At 42.9% G+C, this 24,424-nt stretch overlaps 1 protein-coding gene across 4 annotated transcripts in view; it reads right to left on the bottom strand.

The window, feature by feature from the left end:
* Positions 1-24,424, bottom strand: part of LOC131667620 (sorbitol dehydrogenase-like) — a 918,386-nt gene that overhangs the window by 320,337 nt on the left and 573,625 nt on the right. The gene's annotated exons all lie outside the window — the stretch shown is intronic.

The raw sequence follows: 24,424 nt of genomic DNA on the forward strand, positions 1-24,424 counted from the left end.
TTTCGCGTTTAGGTGTGCAAGTCTTACGCCCCGACTCGGCATTGGAACCACGACGCCCCGACAATACCTGACGAGCCGAGTTATTCCTGCCTAACGAAGCCCGAATTCTTTCCTTGCGTTATCCACGAATCCTCACATATCAATTTTTATGCTAACGGGACTTCCTCATTACATAATTTGGCGCCCAACGTTTAAGTGGACGTAAGCCATCGTCAAGGCATAGACTCGTTGGTTAGGCTGCAAGTGTCGAATAACACAAACAACCTTCGCTTAAGCGTCGGTTGAAAAATTGAGTTCGTGCGGATTCCAGGGAACGAGCGCGCGTCGATGCCAGTGTTTAGTTCGTGAACTCAAGTGTGCGCGCGAAGTAAACAAAGAACTAATTACAGCTCTTCAATTCAGCATTGCAGCGAACTAATATAAAAAACGCAACGCTATTTATTTCTGCCGATCTTTTTCCTTTATTAAAACATTGAAGACGAATGAAGGCACGTATATGTATATACACGTATTAATTTATACATATATTTATATTGTACTATTTAGTGCGGATAGGTCAGCGCATTAGTTTGCTTTGTTTTAGGCATATTCAAGGCCTACATTCCGCAAAAGTCGATTGGCAAACAAACAACTGTTGCGATAAAACCAAAAATTCTTCGCTGTTTACATCCCGTATAAGCGATAGTAAACATCTGCTAGTGTGCGCACAACAGTATTATTGTTTCTGTTCTCTTTCTTTCGCTTATTCTCTCGCATGCTCAAATTATATCGCATTTGTATTATTTAATATATATCTATATTATATTATTTTACGCCAATTTTTTGTTTATTTTGTTACTATTTTGTCTCAAATATTGTAATAAAATGCGACAATTCATCATACACTTAAGTAATCTTATTTATTTCTTCCGTTTATTTTAAATTACACTCAGCATTTAATATTTAATCTCGCGTGTAAAGCTTCATTATTATTATAAAAATAACTTTATTTGAGTATTAAAATGGCAACTAGTGTAGGCGATTTTGATGAATTATCGATTTTTAAAGAAAGCGTAGAAAAGCGAATTACGGACTGGATTAAAGACCTACCGAGCGACGAACTCGATACAGTTCTACGAAAATTAGAACTACTCGTCGAGGGTTCGATGTATGAGCATGCGAATAGATTATACAAACGACTTCAAGGCGATTACATCGTAGCGGACTTTGTAATAACCGCGAACCTGGAGAGGGACGAAACAATAAACAGACGGAACGACTTATGCGAGATATTAATTCGTTCGAATATTCTACCGGCAGAACTGAGCGATAACTTTATTCTTGCGTTGACAGCAGATATGGCAAATGATGCAGAAATTAACGCAGAAAGCGATACTTCAAGATTTTTAGCTAGTTCACCTAGCTTTACGCAGAATGCAGCAGATATGTCGCTTACAACGCTTGCAGACCCATCACCGATTGCAACGCAATACGAGCCAGTACATACGCAACTAGCGCAACACAGCGATCTTCCAACGCTAACGACCGCTACGACATATACTCTCAATAGTTTTTCATTACCGTCGACCTCTAATTTTACACCCGCGCACCATTACAACGTAAATATTACGCATACAAGCGCAACTTTGGTTACCTCTGCCGCTCCGACGTATACGGCAACAACGTTGCGCACAAGCGTTCAGCAGGAAAATGACCGGCTTACACAAAAATATTAGCGAATTAAAATGCGTTAATGAGCATTTGCAAAGACAGGTGCAAAACGTGGTAGCTAATGCTCACAAACAAATAGCAGAAGCTCAACGTAAGCTTAATGCGATGCATACTGCTAAAACAGTACAATTCCAAAACACGTATGATTTAATCGAAGACAATAATGACTTCGAGTTATCGTGTACGCGATCGTAAAGTAATTTAAATCCTCACGCGCGTCTTTTCCACTCTACAACTATACAAGGTGTGTTCAAAAAGTAAGGTGACTTTGTATTTAAAAAAAAAATATCTATTTACTTATCAATATTTATGTTGTCCCCTTCAAAGTAATCCCCCTCAGATATAATACACTTATGCCAACGGTTTTTCCAATCCTCAAAGCACTTCTCATAAGCACTTTTCGGTATAGCCTTGAGCTCTTCCAGCGATGCAGTCTTTGTCTCTTCAATCGTTGCAAATCTTCGTCCTTTCATAGGTCTCTTTAGTTTTGGGAACAAGAAAAAGTCACATGGGGCCAAATCCGGTGAATATGGTGGTTGAGGCATGATTGTGGTGTTGTTTTTGGCCAAAAAATCTCTCACAAGCAAAGATGAGTGAGCAGGGGCATTATCGTGATGCAAAAGCCATGAATTGTTTTTCCACAATTCTGGGCGTTTTCTTCGTATTGCTTCTCGCAAACGGCGCATAACTTCAATATAATACTGTTTATTGACCGTACGTCCATATGGTAAGAACTCCTGATGCACCACGCCATGGTAATCGAAGAAAACAGTGAGCAAGACTTTGACATTTCATCGAACTTGGCGTGCTTTTTTCGGTCTTGGCTCATCTGGACTCTTCCATTGGGACGATTGGTCTTTGGTTTCGATATCATAACCATATACCCATGATTCATCACCAGCTATGACCCTTTTGAGTAAATCTGGGTCGTTGTTGACGTCATTCAACAGTTCTTGAGCGATGCTCATGCGGCGGTTCTATTGGTCAAAATTTAGCAATTTCGGAACAAACTTCACTGACACACGTCTCATGCCCAAAACGTTAGAAAAAATTTCATGGCACGAGCCAAGCGATATACCAACATCCTCAGCAACTTCTCTGATATTGATTCGACGATTTTCCAGAACAATTTTCTTCACTGCTTGAACGTTTTCATCAGTTGTTGACGTGCTTGGGCGTCCAGAGCGAGGCTCGTCATTGGCATCTTCCCGGCCATCTTGGAAGAGTTTGTACCACTTGTAAACATTTTTTTTACTCAGAACAGTTTCACCGTATGCCATCGTCAATATTTCAAGTGTTTCGGAGCACTTTATTTTATTTTTGACACAAAATTTGATGCAAATCCTTTGATCCATATTTTTCGATAGCAAGAAATCGCCGAGCACGCAAAACACTTATAACCTTTACGCCACTCACAACCAAACAAAAAATGCTATACACTTGAAACTTGGTACAGATGTTCGGGAAGAGTGTACCAACATAACAAAATAAAAAAATCGATAATCGAAAGTACGTTGCTTGTGAAATTTGAAAAGTCACCTTACTTTTTGAACACACCTCGTACCGACAATAACTTCTAAAAAGTAATCGGCTCCATTTACGCCACTACGATCTGCGCCAGCAACCCGCGCAAGCTCCGGCTGGGGAAGGGGGGTAGCGATTCCGTCATTGCGGTGTGCGCATGATGCGCCAACCCTCGCACCGGTTCCTAATCCAGCATTAAGCTTAGTCTGGTGAAGGGGGGCCTCTGCGAATGCAACCTTTGTTCCGCCGTCGTTGGCTGAGAGTGCTGCGCTAAGACGGACAGCGTAAATCGGCACGCCCTTCGGGCATAGCGGAACGAGCTTGCAGCCCGATATGCGCAATCATTTTGATGCTTCTCGCCCCAGCCTTTCTAGTAAACATCTAGGAAAGACTATTAGAGTATGGAAAATCCAATTCTCGGACGAATCCTCTATGAGCATCGAGGAGTTCCTCGAGCAAATAGAGGAAAACTGTCGGTTAGATCGCGTCGCAGAAGATAAGCTTTTAGATTCACTCTCCTCCTTATTTAAGAAACCGGCCCTGTTCTGGTATAGGATGGTCAGCCTGACCTGGAGAACCTATGCGGAATTCAAGGAAGCAGCGTTAGGAGCATATAGCAAGTCACGCAAGTTTAAAAGGGACTTGTCAGTGGAGGCACTCCTTCGCACCCAGGGTGCAGATGAATCGATACGCGACTACTTATCAGCTCTCAATACCATTTTTAGTCGCTTTGAAACACCCTGGTACGCATGACCAAGTAATCTTAGCCATTGACAATATGCTACCTAAATTCAAGAAGAGGCTGAAGAAGGACCAGGATACCTTTACCACGCTTCAGCAGTTGCTTGAGAAGGCTCTAGAAATCAAGTCCTACGAGTCTGACGAACAGTGGGAGCCTCCACCTACTTTAGAGCAGAGTATGCTACCCGAAGCTGCCTACAGGCCTAAAGCTACGGCTGTGAAGCCAAAGATGACGGTAGCATCAGTGACAGAAAGGCCTATTCCCACCGACGAAGCTGCACTAGAGAAAGCCTTCCAGAATTTCTTCGACAAGAAATGGAAGGACCTGACAGCTGTCAAAGCTAAGAGTTTGCCTCCCGCTAAAGGCGGTAGAGGCTGGACGACCCGGTCGGCGCATGACGCAGCCAGCGGCGGCGAACCAAGAGCAGTTTCGCGAACCCCGCGCAGATCTAACAGTGATAGAGGCCGCGGAGGTACGCCGAAGGGAGGCCGAGGAGCAAATAGCGCCCGGGTGATTTCTTCGAAGTCCGACAAGAATAAGGACAAGGAGCCTGGCCCGGACGTAGACAAAGTCCTATGTTGGAACTGTAGCTGACCTGGTTACATCAGGACCCGCTGTCCCGAATGCTCCCAGACTACTAAGTTGGAAAATGAGTTGTGTAGTGCGTAGAGGAGGTTCCTGCGACGCAGCCCTTAAATCACGGGACCTTGAAGACGATCAACGCTGTGGGAGTTGCGCATGTAGCGCCGAGTGTTACAGCTGACTCGATGCTAACTACGAGCCACTCGAACCCCGCATTTCGTCAAGACGATGGAGGTACCATATCATGCGCTCTCGTCGAAGGGCACCCGCGTTGGTGGATGAATGTACATGTCGGCCCCTTCTCGTTTAAAGCCTTGTATGATACGGGAGTATCACGAACCGTTCTTGGGCCCATCGGAGTAAAGATAGCGGCAGCCTGCAACTTAGAGGTGTCACCTTACTCTGGACCAGGAGCAAGAGCAGTCGATGGTCATCACGTGCCCATCCTAGGTAATATTAAGTTACCCTTCAAAATAGGAGGAGTTAGGCACGATGTGGATGCGCTCATTCTGAAGGATGCAGATACTGATTGCACCTTAGGCGGCGACTTTATACGAGCCTTTTCGACAAATCTTGATGTGAAAGCTAACACGTTGAAAGTCAAAGGCAGTAAGGACGTCATTCTGGTTATACTCTCTTCAATGCGAACGGAGAAGATGATGTCATTCGCCTCGCTTGGTATCCAGGAGGTTACCGATAGCGAACGCCAGGAATTAGAGCTGCTTATGCACACTTTCCTACCGGAATCAGATGAGGAGACGATAGGGTATACGGATTGGATCCAACATGACATCGACGTCGGTGATGCCCGCCCCATCAAACAGAAATATTATCCAGTCACACATAAAGTTGAGTTGGAAATGCATGAGCAAGTGCATAAGATGCTTCGCATGGGAGTAATCCTCAGGTCCACCAGCGAATGGTCGAGTCCAGTCGTGATGATTCGAAAATCAGATGGCTCTTATTGCTTTTGCATCGATTTTCGGAAAGTGAATGCGTTGATGCGTGTTTGCGCCTATCCATTACCGTATATGGATGTAATTTTGCGCAAAATTCAGCACGCCCGCTACTTTAGCGCGCTAGATTTGTCTGGCCTCTTTTGGCAGGTTCCTGTTACGGAGAGAGCCGTTCCGATCACTGCATTCACTGTACCAGGAATGGGTTTATTTGAATTCATTCGGATGCCTTTCGGACTTGCAGGAGCTCCCGCTATATTTCAGATGTGGATTGACAAGATAGTTACACCCGAAATGGAACCTTTTGCTTTCGCGTATCTAGACGACTTGATCATTGCCACCGGAACCTTCGGCGACCATGTCAAGTGGCTCAAGTTCGTCCTTAGGCGCATTAGCGAAGTACACCTGACAGTGAATCGCCTCAAATCTCGCATCTGTATGCCAAATGTGCGCTATTTGGGCCTCTTGGTTAATCGGGAAGGGATCCGTCCGGATCTAGATAAAGTGAGGCCAATTCTTGAATATCCGGCGCCAGCAAACCTCAAGCAGTTGCGTAGGTTTCTAGGCATGGCCTCATCATACCGAAAGTTCGTTGGAGACTTCGCTTCTATAGTGGCTCCACTTACTACTCTTACTCGTAAAGATGCGAAGTACGGGTGGGGCGAAGAGCAACAGGCTGCTTTTGAGCAAATAAAGGCTCTACTAGTCACTGCTCCAGTTTTGGCTAGACCGGACTTTAACGCCCCGTTTACCGTCGAGTGCGATGCGAACGAGACTGACCTTGGTAGCATCTTGCTCCAACGCGTGGAAGGCGAAGACCGAGTACTGTATTACGCGAGTCGCATTTTGACTTCTGCTGAACGTTGGCTTTCAGTGACCGAGCGAGAGTACTTAGTCGTTATATGGTCTCTGGAAAAATTCCGACCATACATAGAAGGCTACCACTTCACAGTAATCATTGACCATCATAGCTTTGTTTGGCTGAAAAATCTGCAACATCCCAATGGGAAGTTAGGTCGTTGGTTCCTGCGAATGCAATCCTATGACTTTGATATCGTGCATAGGAAGGGCAAGGACAACGTCGTAACTGACGCGCTTTCGCGCATGTTTGAAACTGAAGAGGATCAGCCTGCAGCCATAGCCGCATTGAACGTAGGCAAGGATATTAAAGATCCTTGGTACCTCCGCAAGGTTCGACAAGTCTTAGATGACCCACGAGCTCACCCCTACTGGAAAGTGTTGGGAGGTTGTCTGTATATTTATCGACCTGATCCCGTAATCGACAGCTAGTGTATGTGTTGTTTCACACTTTTCCGTTTTGAGGGTGGTATAGCGTAATCGATACATTTCCACCCCTCTCTCTGGGCGCCAATAGGTTGGCATAGCCCACTGTCTTTCACCCCTTCGCTTTCAAATACATTAGGGATCCGGAAGTCAAGTTTGCTACAACATCCCTGACGCACTCAGCGAGTCGGAACCTTATTGATCTAAGGCGGTGACCTCCTCGAGAGGAGTACCGATCTTTTCACGGTTCGACGCTCAAGGAGAGCGAAACTAAAGGCTTGACCCTCGGTTTGGGCGCGACGGGACTCTAGTTGCCCCGACGTCTACTACGTCGGAAGCACGCAGCATACAGATCTTACGAGATTTGCTTGACCTGGTACCACTACCCCGCAGAGGCCAACCCAAATTGGGATGTCAGAAGAGTGTCTCAGCCAGGACAGCCAGAGGAAGATTCCTAAGACGATCAACCAACTAAGCCTCCCCTCCTGGGCTCGCGTTCGAAATACATCCCACCCTGCGTACCTGTATTAAGGGATTTTTCCCACGACTCACAGGTCCATCGCTTCGACGTGCCGGGGCATGTCTTCCCATTGCGTTTCGGTCATCTCCGCTCACGCTGGTGGGTATCCGTCATTCGAAAGGTTGTGTTCTGATTTTGCCCGAGTCTCGGATTTCGCTTTCCATGGAAGGCTTTTATGACTCGCTGATATTGATCTCCGCTCTTTCGATTAATTTTCTGACTTGGGTCAGGGGCGGGATCTCGCCTAGCCGACAAGGCGACTCCCCAGGCAGTTTTAATATTCGTGCCAGTCATGCCACTCATTCAAATCAATTTCCGAGATCCAGGCTCAAATCAGGTGTTTTAGCATTCGAGATTAGCGTTCAAATTGTGTTTTCTCACACAAAGGTGTCGGGCCTTACTCCCGGAACTCGAGGCAAAGAACTATGGGTGGCTGCTATGACCACGGCCACGACTCTTTACCCACAATAGTGGCACCTACCGATTGCCAGTCGATAGGGAGTAATTTCTTATCTACCCGAATTAGATTCGGATTGCCGGGACCATTGGTCCTCTGCAACTAGCTCCCGGAGCGGTCTCCCGTCCTCTAAGAGGGCACGTGGTACCACAATCCCAAGAGATTTCCCCTCAAGTGATTCCCGGATTTTGGCTTTTCTGGGCTTGAGTTGAGCTCTTGGGGTATGGTAGACTCCACGTTGAATGTTTGGGCGTTTACAGGCCGCACCTCACCACGTGCTGTCATGGTCCGTGTTGTTTATTGTCGTTTGGCCGATTGGCCTTTTGCCCTAGGGGCGAGCGTTGTGTGTTTTGCCTACTGTTCTTCACAGAAACAGCGTTTTCAGCCCCACCACGTGAAGGTACACTCATCCGCACATGTGATTGCAAGTCTTCGTTCAAATACACATTGCATTCACTTCGGGTCGACTAGCATTAGTTGCTTGTCGAGGGCAATCGGTGACGCATTTTGTACTTCAGCATTTGCATTTGCTCATGCCCGTACAGGTAAGAGAAGTTTACGACATCCTCTCCCAAAACAACAAAGTGTTTGTTTGAGAAGTCTCCACTCTCTGTTGAGGAAGACAATTACTGTCCGCCGCTTTGACAAAAGATTTTGCACAAGGTGACCTGGCCAACCTCGCGGCTGGCCATATGGTCCACTATGTGCATCATCCATGTTTTTGCTAAGCGGATTATAATCGAGCTTCCTGAGAGCGTCGTGATCGCAACCGCCCCCGTAATCGACAACTGGCTAGGATGCGACGACGATGCATGGAAGCTCGTCGTGTCACGCGAGCAGCGTGCGCAAATTTTATCTGAATGTCATGAAGAGCCGACAGCAGGCCATCTAGGCCGCTATAAGACGCATGAGCGTGCGGCTCTGCGCTACTACGAGCCCAAGATTTATAAAGATGTCGCCCACTATGTACGCCATTGTCAAGTCTGCCAGGAGGTTAAAGTTGAGCAAAAGATTAATGGTCAAGCGAATTGTATCGCGCCCATGGGAAATTGTGTCTGGATACACTATGGGTCTGTTTCCGAAGTCGACCCAAGGATACGAGCATCTACTCATATTCTTGGATTTGTTCACTCGATGGATCGAGTGCATACCTATTCGTAAGGTAAACACCAAAACCACAAAGCGCGCGCTAAATGAACGAATATTTCTGCGCTCCGGGGTACCGGATGTGTTTTTGTCCGACAATGGCATGCCTTTCTAAAATCTAAAGGTTAGTGGACGACTTCCTCGAAGCACAGGGAGTTTTGCACGCGACCTGCGCTCTTTATTCGCCCAAAAGCAATCCTACGAAGCGAGTAAATCGGACGATCAAAACAATGATTGCCGCATTTATCAAGGAACGGCATTCTACTTGGGATGTGCATGTAGCCGAATTTACCTTCGCCTATAACACAGCCATACACGAAGCTACGAAAAGTAGCCCAGCCTCCCTCAACTATAGACGCAATCCCGAACCACTTCTTGCAGTGCATCGAGTTGAAGAATGTGCTGTCACTGATCAACTCGAGTCTGACGCGCTTGACGAGTGGCGTTGTCGTGTGCAAAAGCTCGAGGAATGTAGGGCTAATGCTCATCAAAACTCCCAAGCCACACAAGCAAGGCAAGAAAATTATTATAATGCAAAGCACCGTGATGTTCGTTATAACGTCGGAGATAAAGTCTGGGTTCGGAATCGCGTGCTGTCCCCTGTAGCACAAGCCGTCGCGGCTAAGTCCGAAGTATGCTGGACCCTTTCTCATATCTTCACGCCTGGGTACCAACACGTACGAACTCCAAAGTGAAGATGGGGTTGATGTGGGTAAAGCTGCCGTATGCGATCTCAAACCTTGCTACACTGCAGAAACAGTTTCCCGGCGAAGCACGAGACGATGATTCTCCTACTAACGTTGAGATTCATGACGCAATGGTTCCTGAACACGACGCTAAACCTGCGATTTCCCATGACCGTGCTTCGAGCCCAGCCGACACTAATAAAACACATACGATAGCACCGAGAATACGAGGTCGACCGCGCGGCTCCAAGAAAGTCGTGCCAGCGATAGTTGTCGCGTCGCCGATACGTTTGCGCTCCAAAAAGTAACCCTGCGAGCGCGATTAACATCTACAACCGCCTGTCTTCTCCATTATTTTGTTTTGTTTCGCTTATTTTACTTTGCCACTTTTGCATGCTTGCTTGACGCCGTATATACATATCTGAATCCTCTAACGTCTTTTATTTTCTTCAGCTGCATTATGGCCTTGACCCCCAAGAAATCAGTCCTCCTGTGGAAGGGGTACCTGGAAAAGGTCCAGTCCTTCGTGGCGGGATTATTGAATGCTCTTGGGCCCCAGACACCATTGGATGCCGGGGTGACGCTCGAAGACATTTTCGAGCTGACCGGTCAGTTTAACGGTGAGGACCGCGATACCTGTCGGCCAACGAGCCATTGCCGCTGCTGAAGAATCAGCACCAGGTTCGAGCACCCAGGAATCGGATGTTATTGATCAGCTGGCTCGCATCCGCGAGATGCTGCAAACTCAGCTGGAAGATCCAGAAGAGGAGTCCACGGCTAAACCGACTCCCGAAAAGCGTTATTGGGCCGCTCTTTAAGAAGAATGGGCTCCGCTTGAGGCGAAGGCCCGACCCGCCCGGCGTGCCCGCATAGCGGCTGCCACCGAAGAGGACGCGGCTTATGCCAGCGTCCTTGATTTTGCTGGCGCCATGGAGGATACGCATGGATCCTGGCCGGTGAATTTATAGACCGGGTCCAGGGCGCAGTTGACCTCAAGAAGGTGCTCGAGGCGACCACAACTTGATGACAGAAGGAAAGGGAGCAGAACCGCGAGGCGGAAAAGAAGAAGCAGGAGCTAGAGAAGGAAAGATCTGCAAAGAAGAAAGAGCTTGAATCTATCCAAGCTCAGCTGGCCGAGCTCCGCAAGAAGCAGGAGCTCCTCCAGCACGGGACCCGAGCCCGAGGAACTCGAGCATCAAGCCGAGACCGGGCCGGTACTCGCCCAGCTGCAGCCGCGGCTCGCCCTGCAGAACTACCCCGTTCGTCAGCCTCGACATCCCAGCGCCCCTGTGACCGAAGCGCCGGTCCACGTAAGGACCTAATTCATAAACGTTACTGCAACGTTTGTCATTTAACTGGTGCTGCAAGAGCCTCCAGCTGTTCTAACACTGCCATCCATTGGATATGGGTCGACGGGTTTCTAGCCCGGTACTTTTATGATTAAGTGTCCCGGTTTTGTCGCTCTCCGTCCGAAAATAGGATGTTTCGTTGGCCGCATAAGCGCGAAATATCGAACGCGCGCGCGCTTCGAAATCATATAGAGAAGACTCAAGCTCGGAGTCTAGAGCTTCGACGAGAGCGTCGGAGAATAGGCCGGTCAAGGCGAAAACCAAAATTTTGCCGGACCATGGCAGCACCGTTGACCTCTCGAGCTCCTCCGAGTCTGAACTAGAGGATCGGAAAAGCGTGTCGCATAACGGCGATAAGCCAGTAAAAATTGAAAAGAAAAAGAAAAGCCCGAAACGCGTTAAGTACATAAATGGCGTGCCGGTCGATGGCGTTAGTGCGTTGACTGCTTGGTCACTTTGTTTCTCTGGCGATGATGATATGAGCGCAATGAGTTATTTGTCAGGATTAGAGGACTGCCAGTGCTACTATAGGATTTCGGATAAAGAGATGCTAAATGCTATTGGCACTAATTTTCGCGGCAAGGCACGTTCATGGTACGAACTTATTCGTAAGCAGTAGGCAACTCTTATAGAATTCAAAAAAACTTTTTCGGCTAATTTTTGTCGCCGGCTTAATCGCGAACAGCTGTATAGAGTGCTAAGACAGAGATCGCAAGGAGAACGCGAGCGTATCTCTGATTATGTAGCAGCTTTTCAATCGATTTTGAGACTCTTCGATCCTCCGGTATCTGATAAGAGACAAGTAGCTATCATAGTGGAAGGGCTAGACCTGCAGTACAAGCGTTATTTAGAGACGAAAACCTTCAAAAATTTGAGTCAATTCAAAGAAGTAGAATTAGCTCTAGAAGACCGTATGGCGGGTTGGAAAAGCTGGCAGCGTCCACCAAGTGCGGACGTTATGCTCGTGCCGAAGTCTGCTTATTCCGAGCCTAAAAAGCTGGCCGGGAAGAAAGCAGTCGAAATGAGGTTTTGACGTTAGAGTTAGCTAAAAACACGCGCGCGTATAAGAAGAAAGTAAAGGCTAAGGGCAATGGGCCGAAGGACGAAGTTGCCGCGGCTGCTGACCAAGGCACCAAGCCGCAGGCGACGTATCGCCCTTCACAGCAGGCAGCGCAGCCGCCGGCCGCCCAGGGCCGATGTTTTCTGCGCCGAGCTAAATTCCTCAACAACGAGGGCGAGCGAACGGCGCTCAAACAGAAACGCGAGAGGACAACGTCCTTTCGCTAGCGCGTGTGGTCTGGTTGGCCATCAGAGGTCTCAGTGCCTGACCGCGCAGAGTGCGCAGCCAATCGTTTGTTATAAGTGCAGACAACCTGGGCACTATGCAAACAGTTGTCCACTGAGGCCGACGGAAGTTAAGCCAGTATGTCAGGTATGCGATACCGTAGGGTTTTTCTTCCGAAACTGCCCAGTTTGCAATCAAGTAAGACAGGGAAACTCGGGTGCGGGAGCCGTAGACTGCTCAGCGACTCCTGCTTAAGGCAAATTGAACGGGCGGTATGGATAGAGGAGCGATGAAAAGGGAAAAGTAATTGGGTTGACGCGTCGAAAATAAGGAATTTCGATGGCGCTGTTACTAATGTGTTAGGTGAGAAGTCGGGGGCAAACGAAAGAAAACAAGTCGTTTTTAAGCCGGGTAGGGAAGTCACTTACGATATAGCTGACGAGAAGCTGGAGAGATCAGATCTCGTAGTTAATGGAGAGTTTATTTCCTCGGCGTTGGACGAGCCGATAAAGCCAGAGAACCAAAAATCAAGTAATTCACAAGGCGAAAAACACTTCGTTCACCGTGTTAGTGCTAGAGTCGGTCATAAACAACGGGACGAGGCAACAAGCGGAATATTGCTTAAGTACGATGCGTGGGATGCTGTCGGAAAGAACAAAGATCAGCTGAACGTGGACTCTTCCACATCTAATGACGTAGGGGGCTAAATAAATTCGCGTATAGACAATACACAAGTATTTAACGAATCCACTAACACTACAGTTTTGGGCAAGCGTCCGGTTGTCTGTAGAGACGCACCGTCCATTTGGTGAGGGGAAAGACTGAGCATGGCACAGATGTATCTTTGCTAACGACGAAAGAGTCAGATCAAGCGCTAGTAGCCGTGGTCGAGAATAGGTTTTTCTTGAAGGTGAAAATAAGCAATGAAGTCTATATCGCGCTGTTAGACTCGGGCGCTCAAGTATCAGTTGTAGGACCGAAGCTTGCACAAAGGTATGAGGAACGTTTAAGGCCGCCTACGATATTTATTCAAGATATTTCAGGTAAAAAGACACGAATATTAGGCGATCTTAGACTGTGCTTTGAGATTGGTGGTAGATTCGCTTGGCTTACCGCGACGGCCGTGTCAACTTTGAAACACGATCTTATATTAGGCGCGGGTTTTGGAATAAATGGGACATTAACATTAATTTCAGGAATCGTGCCAGGCGGTCAGGCAATCAAAGCGATTGGTGTCAACTGGCCAATAAGAATAGCGAGGCAGTTGATGTGTACGCAGAATGCGCAGGCTTGAATAGCTACGAGGAAACTCAGCGCGAGACGATCATGGCGCTCGTTCGCCGGATCGTGCCTGAGCCCGGAGACTCGCCGGCTGTCACGAGTGTTATGGAGTATATCATCGATGTCGGTGATGCGCGCCCGATCAAAACACCAATGCGTCGAATGTCGCCGAAAATCTTGGCTTTCACACAGGAGGAAAGGATGCACCTGTGGGAAGCAAAGATAATCAGGTCGTCGAACAGCCAGTAAAGTAGTGCGCCGGTAGTTGTACGAAAACAAGACGGAGGTCTATATTTTACGAAAACAAATAGGCTCTGTCTAGATTTTTTGCCGGTAAACAAAGTGACGAAGATTGATGCGTATCCAATGCCGAGCATGGACTCAATCTTAGATAGGTTGCGTGGCGCGGTTTATCTTTTAAAAATCGATTTAAAGTCAGCGTCCTGGCAAATTCCACTCTCGGAATCGAGCAAGCAGTACACAGTTTTTGCAGTACCGGGATTAGGTCTTTGGGAGTTTGAAAGAATGCCGTTCGGTTTGGTAAACGCGCCGGCAACGTTCATAAGAGTCATGGACGCACTTTTCGGACCTGAATACGAACCGCATGTTCTCTGGTATTTTGACGATTTATTGGTAGTTAATGATGATTTCGATAGTCATGTCGTTTAGTTAGAAAAAGTCTTAAATAGGTTAGTAAGTGTAGGCCTAGAGATTAACCTCGAGAAATCGGACTTCTTCTGTACTGAAATAACGTACTTGGGCTATCGCTTGGACAGCGAATGTTAGCGACAGGATGACAATAAAGTGCAACCGATTGTAGATTATCCGGCTCCAAACAACGTAGCTCAGTTGCGCCGCTTTCTCGGGATGGTAGGTTGGTATGCGGGGTTTATTAGACACGAAAGTGATATCAAAGTCCCTCTGACGAAATTAATTCGTAAAGATCAACCGTAGGAATGGGGTGAAGTACAGCAAGTAGCATTTGAAAAGTTGAAGCGCGCATTGACTGTGTAGTCTGTTCTTGCGCGCCCTGACTTCGCTCCCTTTCTATTTGCATTGCGACGGATTATCTTTTGCGGCTGGCGCGTGCTTAGTACAAATATTCGAGGACGGGGAGCATCCAATATGCTACGCCAGTAGAATTCTTAATACTCATGAGCGTAATTACACAGTTAGTGAGATCGAGTTTCTAGCCGTTCTATTCGCTGTAAAGAAATTTAGACCGTACATAAAGGATCACACTTTATTGTAGTTACTGATCATAGCGCGCTTAGGAAAATTCTGAATAAAAGAGAACTTACAGGTCGGTTAGAAAGATGGATACTTGAGTTTCAGCAGCATGATTGTGAGATAATACACAGGAAAGGGGCATTATATCATGTGCCAAACGCGCTATCTAGAGAATTTGAAGATGAGTGTGAGGTATGCGCGTTCGAGGATACGAGCGATAAATGGTATTTGCAACGGATTCAGGACGCAGTATCTAGGCCGAAAAAGTCTAGAACTTTGAGAGTAGAGAGTAGAAGAGAAAAGGTAGAGCACGCTCTATAAGTTTATGCAGAATCACTTGCTTGATCCGATCACAAACAGAGAAGAGTGTTGGCGCATGGTAGTTCCGGTGTAGCATAGGGAACGTGTATTGCGCGACGCTCATTGAGAACCTTCTTCTGGACATTTGGGTAGGGAAAAGACTTATGATAGAGTAGCACGTGAATACTACAGGCATTTGGTACGACGTTAGTACCTTTATTTCCTAGTGTAAAAAGTGCCAGGAGTACAAAACTGTACAACAGGCGCCGCTTGGTTTAATGGGAAAACGTGCAGTAGAGTCCCCATGGGCCGTAGTAGCCACGGATGTAGTCGAGCTACCACGTAGCAAGAATAGCTTTCGGTATATGGTTGTGTTTCAAGATCTATTCACCAAGTGGGTAGAATTGAAATCGCTTAGATCGGCAGATGGGCCTGCTCTGGCCACTGCCTTGGATGAATTAATTTTATACAGATGGGAGACGCCAGAGTATTTAATTAGTGACCATGCGAAAGCATATAAGACTGTGGTCTTCCAGGGCGTGTTGCGGGAGTATGACATCGAGCACGTGCTGTGCCCTGCCTATCACTAGTAGAGCGATCCAGTTGAACGTGTTAATAAGACACTGAAAACTATGATCCCAATATTTGTCGACAAAGACCATAGAAGCTGGGACCGTTACTTGCACGAGTTTAGGCACCCATTAAATACTACGACGCAGTCGTCCACGAAAGTGTCGCCGGCGTTTTTAAACTATGGTAGGGATCCTCGGCCGGTTAAAAGTCTTAGGAGGGAGTTAGAAAAGAAAATGCCTATTACAAAAATTGATACGCAAGCGTGGACGGACCGGTTAATTCGACTCAATGCGCTTAGAGATCTAGTAGCGAAGCATATTGAGGAAGCTCAGGAAAAACAGAAGCAGCAATATGACCGAGGTAGGAAGCAAGTTAGGAAAGAACAAGAGAGAGAGAGAGAAGAAAGAAAGGAAGAGACGGAAGAAGAAAGGGAAAAAGCAAAACATAGAGAAAAGAAACTGCAGGAAAAATGGGGAGAGAAGATGGACTAGTCGGAAGAGGAGTGCGTGAAACTTAAAGAAAGCATAGATGGAGGAAACAAAAAGCAAAGAGGAACAGAAGTAGGCAATAAGGAAGAATTAGAGCATATGAGAGAAAAAATGGATAGAGAAAGTAGGATAAACAATATAATAGTGACAGACTTAGAGGGTGAGTTAAGATGGGAAAAGAAGGGAGAGGCAGAAGTCTGGTTAAGGGAGGTACTAGAAATGAAAGGAGAGATAGTGAATCTGAGAAGAATAGGAGGAACAGCGAAGAGGGATGATCGGAGAGAAAGAAGAAAAAACATGTGGTAAATTAGATGCGCTTCATGGGAACAAAAAGAAGGAATTATGAAGAAGAAAAATAATCTGGCATAGAAAAAGATATATATAGATCAGGACTGGACGTGGAAGCAGAGAAGGATAAGAGAGGAAGTAAGAAGAAAAGCGAAAGAAATAAAAAGCAAAGGTAAAGGGGTAAAGATGTGGCATAACAGGGTGAAGTCAGAGGAAGAAGAATGGTGGTGGAGCGAGAGAGAGGGAAAAATGGTAGGAAAGGGGGCGGAAGGGTTTCGAAAACAATAGGGATAAAAGAGAGAGAGGAGAGAAGGAAGAGAGAGTGGAGAAAGGCAGTAAAAATACTATTCTGGAACGTGGCGGGGGTGAGGAGCATGGAGGAAGACGACTGGGAATATGTTAGGGAATTCGACATAATAGGGCTAACGGAAACCTGGGAGAAGAGACAAGGGGCAAGAACTGGTGTGGAGAAACAACTGAAAGGGTACAGCATAGATTGGAGAGACTCAAGAAGGGAAGGAAGAAGAGGGAGAGAAATAGGGGGAGGAATAATGGCGGTAGGAGAGAGCAAAGGGATGAGTAAGGTTGAATGGAAGAAAGAAAGGACAAGTGAGGTAATAGTAGGAGAAATAAAGATCGGAGGGAGGGAATACATGATAGCATCGGTGTATATGCAACATGAGAAGAAGGAAAACTATGAATACCTAAGCGAAGAGATAGAGGAAAACTGAGAAAAAACAATAATTATAGAAGGAGACTTCAACGCAAGAACAGGAAACGAAGGAAGAGAATGGGAGACAGAAGAAAACCTAGAAGAAATAAACGCCAAGGATAAAGTGTTAAACGCAGAGGGAGAAGAAATGATAAAATGGCTAGGAGAAAGGGGCTTAGTGATAACGAATAAAAGAATTGGGTTAGATGAAAATATAGGAAAAGAAGAATGGATAAAACCCTTCAAGGAACAATTGGGAGAGAAAGAAAAGGAAGAAAGCAGAGGGGAAGAAACCGAAGACAGCGAAGGAGAGGAAGGTGAAGAAATCAAAGAAAGAGAAGTAAAAGAGGTAATAAGAAAAATGAAAAAGAAAAAGACGACAGGAGAAGATGGTATAGCAAATTAAGCGTGGGTGGAAGGCACGGAAGGCTTGATTAAAGATATGACAAAATGCTTAAACGGAATATGGAACGGAGAAGGATATCCGGAAGAATGGAGGAAGGGAATAATAGTACCAATATATAAAAAAGAGAGGAAAGAAGAAGTAGGAAACTATAGAGGAATAACGCTGATGGATACGGGATATAAAATATATGCGGAAATACTGAGGAAAAAGCTGGAAAGAGAACTAGAAGCTAAAAAAACGCTAAGCGATACGAGAAGAAAAGAGGAACAATGGATGCAATATATATATATTAAAACCAATAATAGGGAAGGAAATAAGGGAAAAAGGAGGAAAACTGTTTGTATTCTTTGGAAACACGAAGGCCGCTTTTGATAAAATAAAGAGGAAGAAAATATGGAAAACAATGAAAGAGAAAGGGATAAATAGAAAAATTAGGAAAAGAATAGAAGAAATATACAAGAAAACAGAGAGTAAGGTAAAAGTTGGAGGAGAAATAATTGGGGATTTTGAGACTTACAAAGGCGTAAGGCAAGGGTGTCCTCTGAGCACCATGCTATTTAATCTTGCCTTCGCCGACCTGGAAGTGAAGATCAAGCAGGTGCAGGAAGGAGGGGTAGTGATAGGAAGGAAGAAAATATGGACATTAGGATATGCAGATGATATAGTGATGATGGCAAAGAGTGAAAGTGGAATGAAAGCAATGCTGAAAAAATTAAAAAGATACCTGGAAGAAAGGGGATTAGAGTTAAATGTAGGAAAATCAAAGATGATGAAATGCAGGAGAGGAGGAGGAAGGGGGAAGGAAGAAGAATTCGAATGGGAAGGTGAGAAGATATAGATGATGAAAGAGTACAACTACTTGGAATATGTGATAAGCAGAAATAACGGAAATAAAAAGCAGATAAAGAAGGTAGAAGGGAAAATAAATATGGGACTCGGAAGACTATGGGGGTTGGGAGAAAGGCTATTTAGAGAAAACTGGGAGCTACGGATGAACCTGTTCGATGCTCTGGTGAAAAGCGTGATTATGTATGGAGCAGAAATCTGGGGATGGAAGAGATATGAGGAAATAGAGAGACTACAACTAAAATACATAAAGTGGGTATTAGGATTAGATAGAAACACGCCAAGTTACCTAATACGATGGGAAACAGGAAAACAAGAAATGAAAGAAACAGCATTAGAAAGAGCAATGAAGTATGAAAACAAAATAAGAGAAGAAAGAGATGGCACAATAAAAAAAGAAGCATGAAGAGAATTAAAGAAAAGGGAAAGAAATGAAAAAGATAAAAAGTGTAAGAAGGAGGAGAGAGAGAAAAGGCTGGAAAAAAGTAAAATATACAGAGAGAGGGAAGACGGAGATGAAATGAGGGAAGAGTTTTGGGAAGAAATAAGAGATGAGCTAAAGAAAAAAGATGAAAAAGAACTAGAAGAAAAACTAAAAAAATCAAGATACATAAACGAGTGGAAAGAGCTGAAAGAAGAAATGAAAAGGTATAGGTTAAAGGAAATTCAAGGAGAAGGAAGAATAAAAGGCCTGCAAATAAGGGAAAGGTTTAGGTTAGGGAATGAAACGAGAGGTAGCAGGTATTGGGAAAAAGAAGAAAATAAGAGATGCAGAATGTGTATGAAAGAGGAAGAAAATCGGAAGCACATAGTAGAAAAATGTAAGAAAGGAGAAAGGAAGGGGAAAAATGAGAAAAAATAATAATAGGAAGCAAAGAAACGATAGCGTGGATGATGGAGATAAAATGGAAAAGAAGAAGAAACGAAGAGAAGAAAGAAAAAGAAAAGCAAGAAGACGAAGCTGCAAGACCCTAAGGAGAGACGGAAACAGAAGACAGAGAAACAAGACTCACAGACACATCTACACATACATACATACACACACATACACACAAAACACGAACACATGCGCAAACATAAACATACACATCCACACACACACACACAAGACACAAGTAATAGCAACTACACAAGCGAGAGGAAGCAGGTATTGGAGGATGGAGCAAAATGGAAAAGAAGAAGAATCGAAGAAGCGAAAGAAAAAGGTAAACTAGACGACAAATCATAAGATACTAAGGAAAAATAAGTGAGGTTGAGGAAAGGAAAGGCAGAGGGAGCAATAGGAAACAAGAAAAAGGTGTCAAAGCCTTAATAAGGAGAAAGATAGATGAAATGATTAGCAAGGAGAGCAAAAGCAAAGGAAAGGCAAAGGTGAAAAGGCGAAATAAAGTAATAAAGGAAAAGCTGAAAAGAAAATATGCAAGAAAGAGAAAAAAAACAGAAGAGCGGAAAAGGCAGATCTTGGAGAGAGAAAGAGGAAGAGAAGATTAATCAGAAGAAAAATGAGAAGAAAAGAGGAACAAGCAGGCGCAGAAGACAGGGACACAAGAGTTGCAGACACACCTACAAATGCACATATTTACACAACACACACACACACACGCACGCGCGCACTCACACACACAGGCACACACACACAAAACACATACATAATCAACTACACAAACTGGATACGAGACACAAATAGTAATATACGAGTAAGAAATGTAAACCAAATGTAACATATAAGTTGTAAATAAATAAACTAACTAACTATTTCCTAGACTAACTAGGGAACCACCGCAACCCCCCGCCTCCGATTTTTCTGCAATTGAGATATGTTAGAGTTCGTAAAAAAATAAAAGACCCGTATTTTTGTTATCGGCGAAAAAAGCTATCTAAGGGATGAAACCCACCTTCAAAAAACAGCCCCAAAAGCAGTTCTATAGCAATATCTTTAGTTGTAATGAATATTTTTTTATGAAACAAAAAAACACAAGATACTTATAAAAAAAGTAACAGACCTTACAAAGTAAAGTAAAGTACCTTACAAAATCAAAAAAATATGTTAAAAAAATTTTAAAAATGATATTCTAGTAGAAAATGATAAAACAAAATTAAGATGTTTCAGGGTTTTCCTATTATCTATTATTTCGAGGGTCAACTACCCTTTAATGTTATTAATACAATATAAGCAATTGTTAATCGCAGATAATGCTGGTTATTTCATGTTCTATGACGCTAAAAAAAGCCAAACACATGTATACTTTTGTTCTGCCGAATAAACTATTTAGAGGGTGAAAGCTATCCCCGAAAGTTACCACTCAACACCATTTTATAGCGAAATTTTCGTATTTTATGCACAGTTTTCGACAAAACAAACTCTAAAAAATTCTTTTAGAAAATTTCAGCTAAATATATGGATTGTAACATGGTGTCTTGCCGACTAACAATCACCATGGTTCTCGGCGTAATATAAATTACAAGTTACGATAATTAGTTTATCAGATTATTGGGCGCCAGGCACTACTACTAATTAATTAGACATAAATAATTTTTCAGGGGAGTGCCGCCCTGAATAATAATGATTGGTGTTAAGAATTTTAGCTAAATCTGCAAGTAATTTTATATAGAGCAGTTTAATATTTCGTCAGGCTAATCCCCTTGAACTACGAAGCTGACAAAATATTATTCCCGAATTAATAAGTGAATAGATTTGTTTAGCCGTGTGATGTTCGTATCACTTATAAATAAAATAATTCGAACTCTCGTATCTAGCTAATGAGTAAGAATTTGTTTCCACTGATTTTACTCTAATTGTCAATAAAATAGATAAATAAATCAAATGTAATCAATAAGTAAATCAAATATACATAAATAAGTACAATATTTCGAGGAAAGTCAGACAATGCCCTCGTTTCTTATGGTGCGAATTGTCCCATAAGCAGAGCTAAAGTCTTTCTTTCATAGGATATAATTCGGCCCAGGTTTCTTATAGCGTGAGATGTTCTATAAGTCGAGCTCAAATTATAAGAAAGGGACAGTCTTGCTCAGTTAATTACAATGAGAGAAAGAACTTAGGTATAATCCAAGTTTATTCAGACTCATGTGCTCACCTTGCAAGGCTAGAAGTGAATGCTAGCCTGTGCAGAGGTGGGCCTATTTATACATAGATTTTCCCGCTTATTTTTGCAGGAGAGATGACATCGAAAATTCGAGAGACATTCGCGAATTTTGAGAAATGAGTTTTCTTAATTTACAGGTAAATAACTATTAATATTAAGTTTTTAACACATGTAAACTTTACAGAATTTGTTATTTGTTGATTTTATACAATATACAATTATCGCCAATAGTGTCGTCAAAAGTTATTAACTAATAAAGTTAATTAACGTGATATTACAATATTTACAATAGAAAATTATTAAATTTTCATATAACTTTATAGTTGATTAATTTTGGAAGTATTCTCCAAAATTAATTATTTAAATTAATTAATAACATTTGAATTATGACTAATTTTTCATATTTGTAACGGTTTTTTCTAATCTTATTATGCAATTATTAGATTAATTATCTAAGATTTCTAAATCATAAAGTTATCATTATCAAGTGTAAACTTAATATTTTCGTTCTATATATAGCTTATTGTTTAAATAAATTATTAATTGTTTATTTACTAATAACAGTTATTATTCAGCTGTTATTAATGAAACTAATTCTTACTCATGTTCTATGCTTATTCACTTTGCATATGAATTATTTACATTTTTCTAATATTTCATATGTTAACGTAATAAATAAATCAACTTTGCATATTGATATTCATTATTATTTCATAATTGAATGTAATTTTTGTTATTATATTATGAATCTACATGCTAAAATCTATATAATCAATACTTTGTTATATTAAATTTATCTCTAATTAACATATTTTTCTTAATATCCGAAATCATTATATCTATATCCATTACTTTGTGACGTCACGCTGTTTATTTTGATTCGACTCTTATTTGTATACAATCGCGTAAACAGTGAGGTAGCGCCGCTTAATGTATTGATTTGAATAAACAGATAGATACGTTAGACTAGTTGCAGTAATTCAGTGATTTAATAAATAGCTCATAAATAGGACCGTTACATCCGCGATACTTATCCACGGCTAAGCTCACTTTGATGCTGCGTCGTGGCTTACCTTGATAGCAAACAGTCGGAGAAGGTCCAGCTCAAAATATTTACTAGCTTCTCTTATTCTCTGTGGGATTTGAATAATATATAAGGTTGGATAGACAGAGGAAGCAGGTTATTGAAATTAGTAAAATAATTGGAGTGTAATAAAATTGAGCCGATTTAATAAATAACAATTTATGTAATTATCTCGTGCAAAATTAATGACCATCGAAATAACCGTTAGGTTAGGCACTTATAACTTACAAATAATAACAAAATAAACAATTTAAACTTTGAAATTAGGCAGCGGTACAATGAGTTTTGAACGCTAACGCGCTATTACGTACTCTTCTTTGCACTATTTACCTAACTCTTAATTTCGCTAATGTGCAATGCAGTAAAATGAATAAACGTGAAATCGCTGGTTAACAATAAGTCGTCCGGTACTCACTTTTAGACTGGAGTAGATTTGATATTTCTATTCAATCTAAATAGTCTATCGTTAAATTAGCGGCTTCCACATTTAGTAACGTAACTTTGTGCAGTTAGAAATCACGCACAGTGAGCACGAGCGAGCTATGATGCTTCTAAATAATTGCACTCCGATTCTAGGAAAACCACGGGAAGAAGCTGCAAAGCGGTTCAAGGACACAGACTATACGTGTGCATCAGTCAAAAGCCATTGGCAAACTCCGGCTAATTCTTCCCCTCCCTCTTTCTCCTAGTCGTAACTTTTCATAGTCGCAATATAATTTCGGTTTCGATGATTTTTGGTGTTTAATGTTATCTCTCTCTCTATCGTATCAATCCGTATACATGCTTCTCTCTGTCTAGTAGGAAAGTTGAGTGTGATGCGCCGTCCTTTTCTATCTATTAAGCTATCACTGTCTATTTAACGTAGGCATAGATATAGGTGGGCGTGGTTAATGCAGCATATGAATATGTATATCAAGCAGTATTTTAATTGCTATTATACTCAGAATATATTAGATAAATTTTACAATTATTTTTGATACATATTTGTGAGAAGATGATTTCAATATTTTGACATACACTTCTGCGGCAAATATTAATACAATTTTACATATTTTTGCTATCAGAAATATTTAGTCTTAATTGAGTACGCAGACTGAATCATAAAAACTGCCCTACATTTATATAGGTAAAATTCAAGAAAATATTTTATCTACGTTGGTAGCATAAAGAAAATTGACTATACATTCACGCAAAATTAAGCAATGAATTACGCAAAAATAAAATACATATTAAATGTCATTTTCGAACGTTCTTCTTGAGTTAATCGACATGTCTGAGTTGATTGCTCCGTAATTCCTTATTTTCTTTCTTGCAATATATGTTTACGGCAGCGTTGGTTAATTTCTTCTTCTTGAAGTGAACAGCCTTTATTGGTCTGACGACTTTCGGAGGAGGTTTTGGAAGAATAGAAGGTTATAATAATTATTTATTAATAGTACCGCTGGTGCTCATCGTGTAACAGCACATGAAAAATAAATAAATAAATAAATTGATAATTGTAAATTATTTTACAATTCACGGCGCTAGTGCAATTCGGAGTACGGGGAGCTGTCGCTGGCTTTTCCTGGACCACCTTGCAGTAATTCACCGACTGTTATTATTATATATAAAACTGCCCGTTACAGGATTTCGTCTACAGGGGTTGCAACCCCCTAAGTCGCCTGAAAGAAAAGCTATGTATTCAAATATTTTCTTGCAAAATTTTTTCAGAAGAAATGAAGTTTATGAAATTCCGTTTAAAATCTAACACAAAAGTATACAGTATCCGACACCAGGGGCTGCTACCCCTTCATTGGAGAGTGAACAGAGCATTCTTTTTTTACCCAGATCCCCTACCATCGCGAACCCAATTTTCTTGAACCTCGAGCTAG

The sequence above is a fragment of the Phymastichus coffea genome, unplaced genomic scaffold (assembly GCF_024137745.1).
Source record: "Phymastichus coffea isolate CEN01 unplaced genomic scaffold, Cenicafe_Pcof_1.1 PCOF00005, whole genome shotgun sequence".
NCBI classification, from domain to species: domain Eukaryota; kingdom Metazoa; phylum Arthropoda; class Insecta; order Hymenoptera; family Eulophidae; genus Phymastichus; species Phymastichus coffea.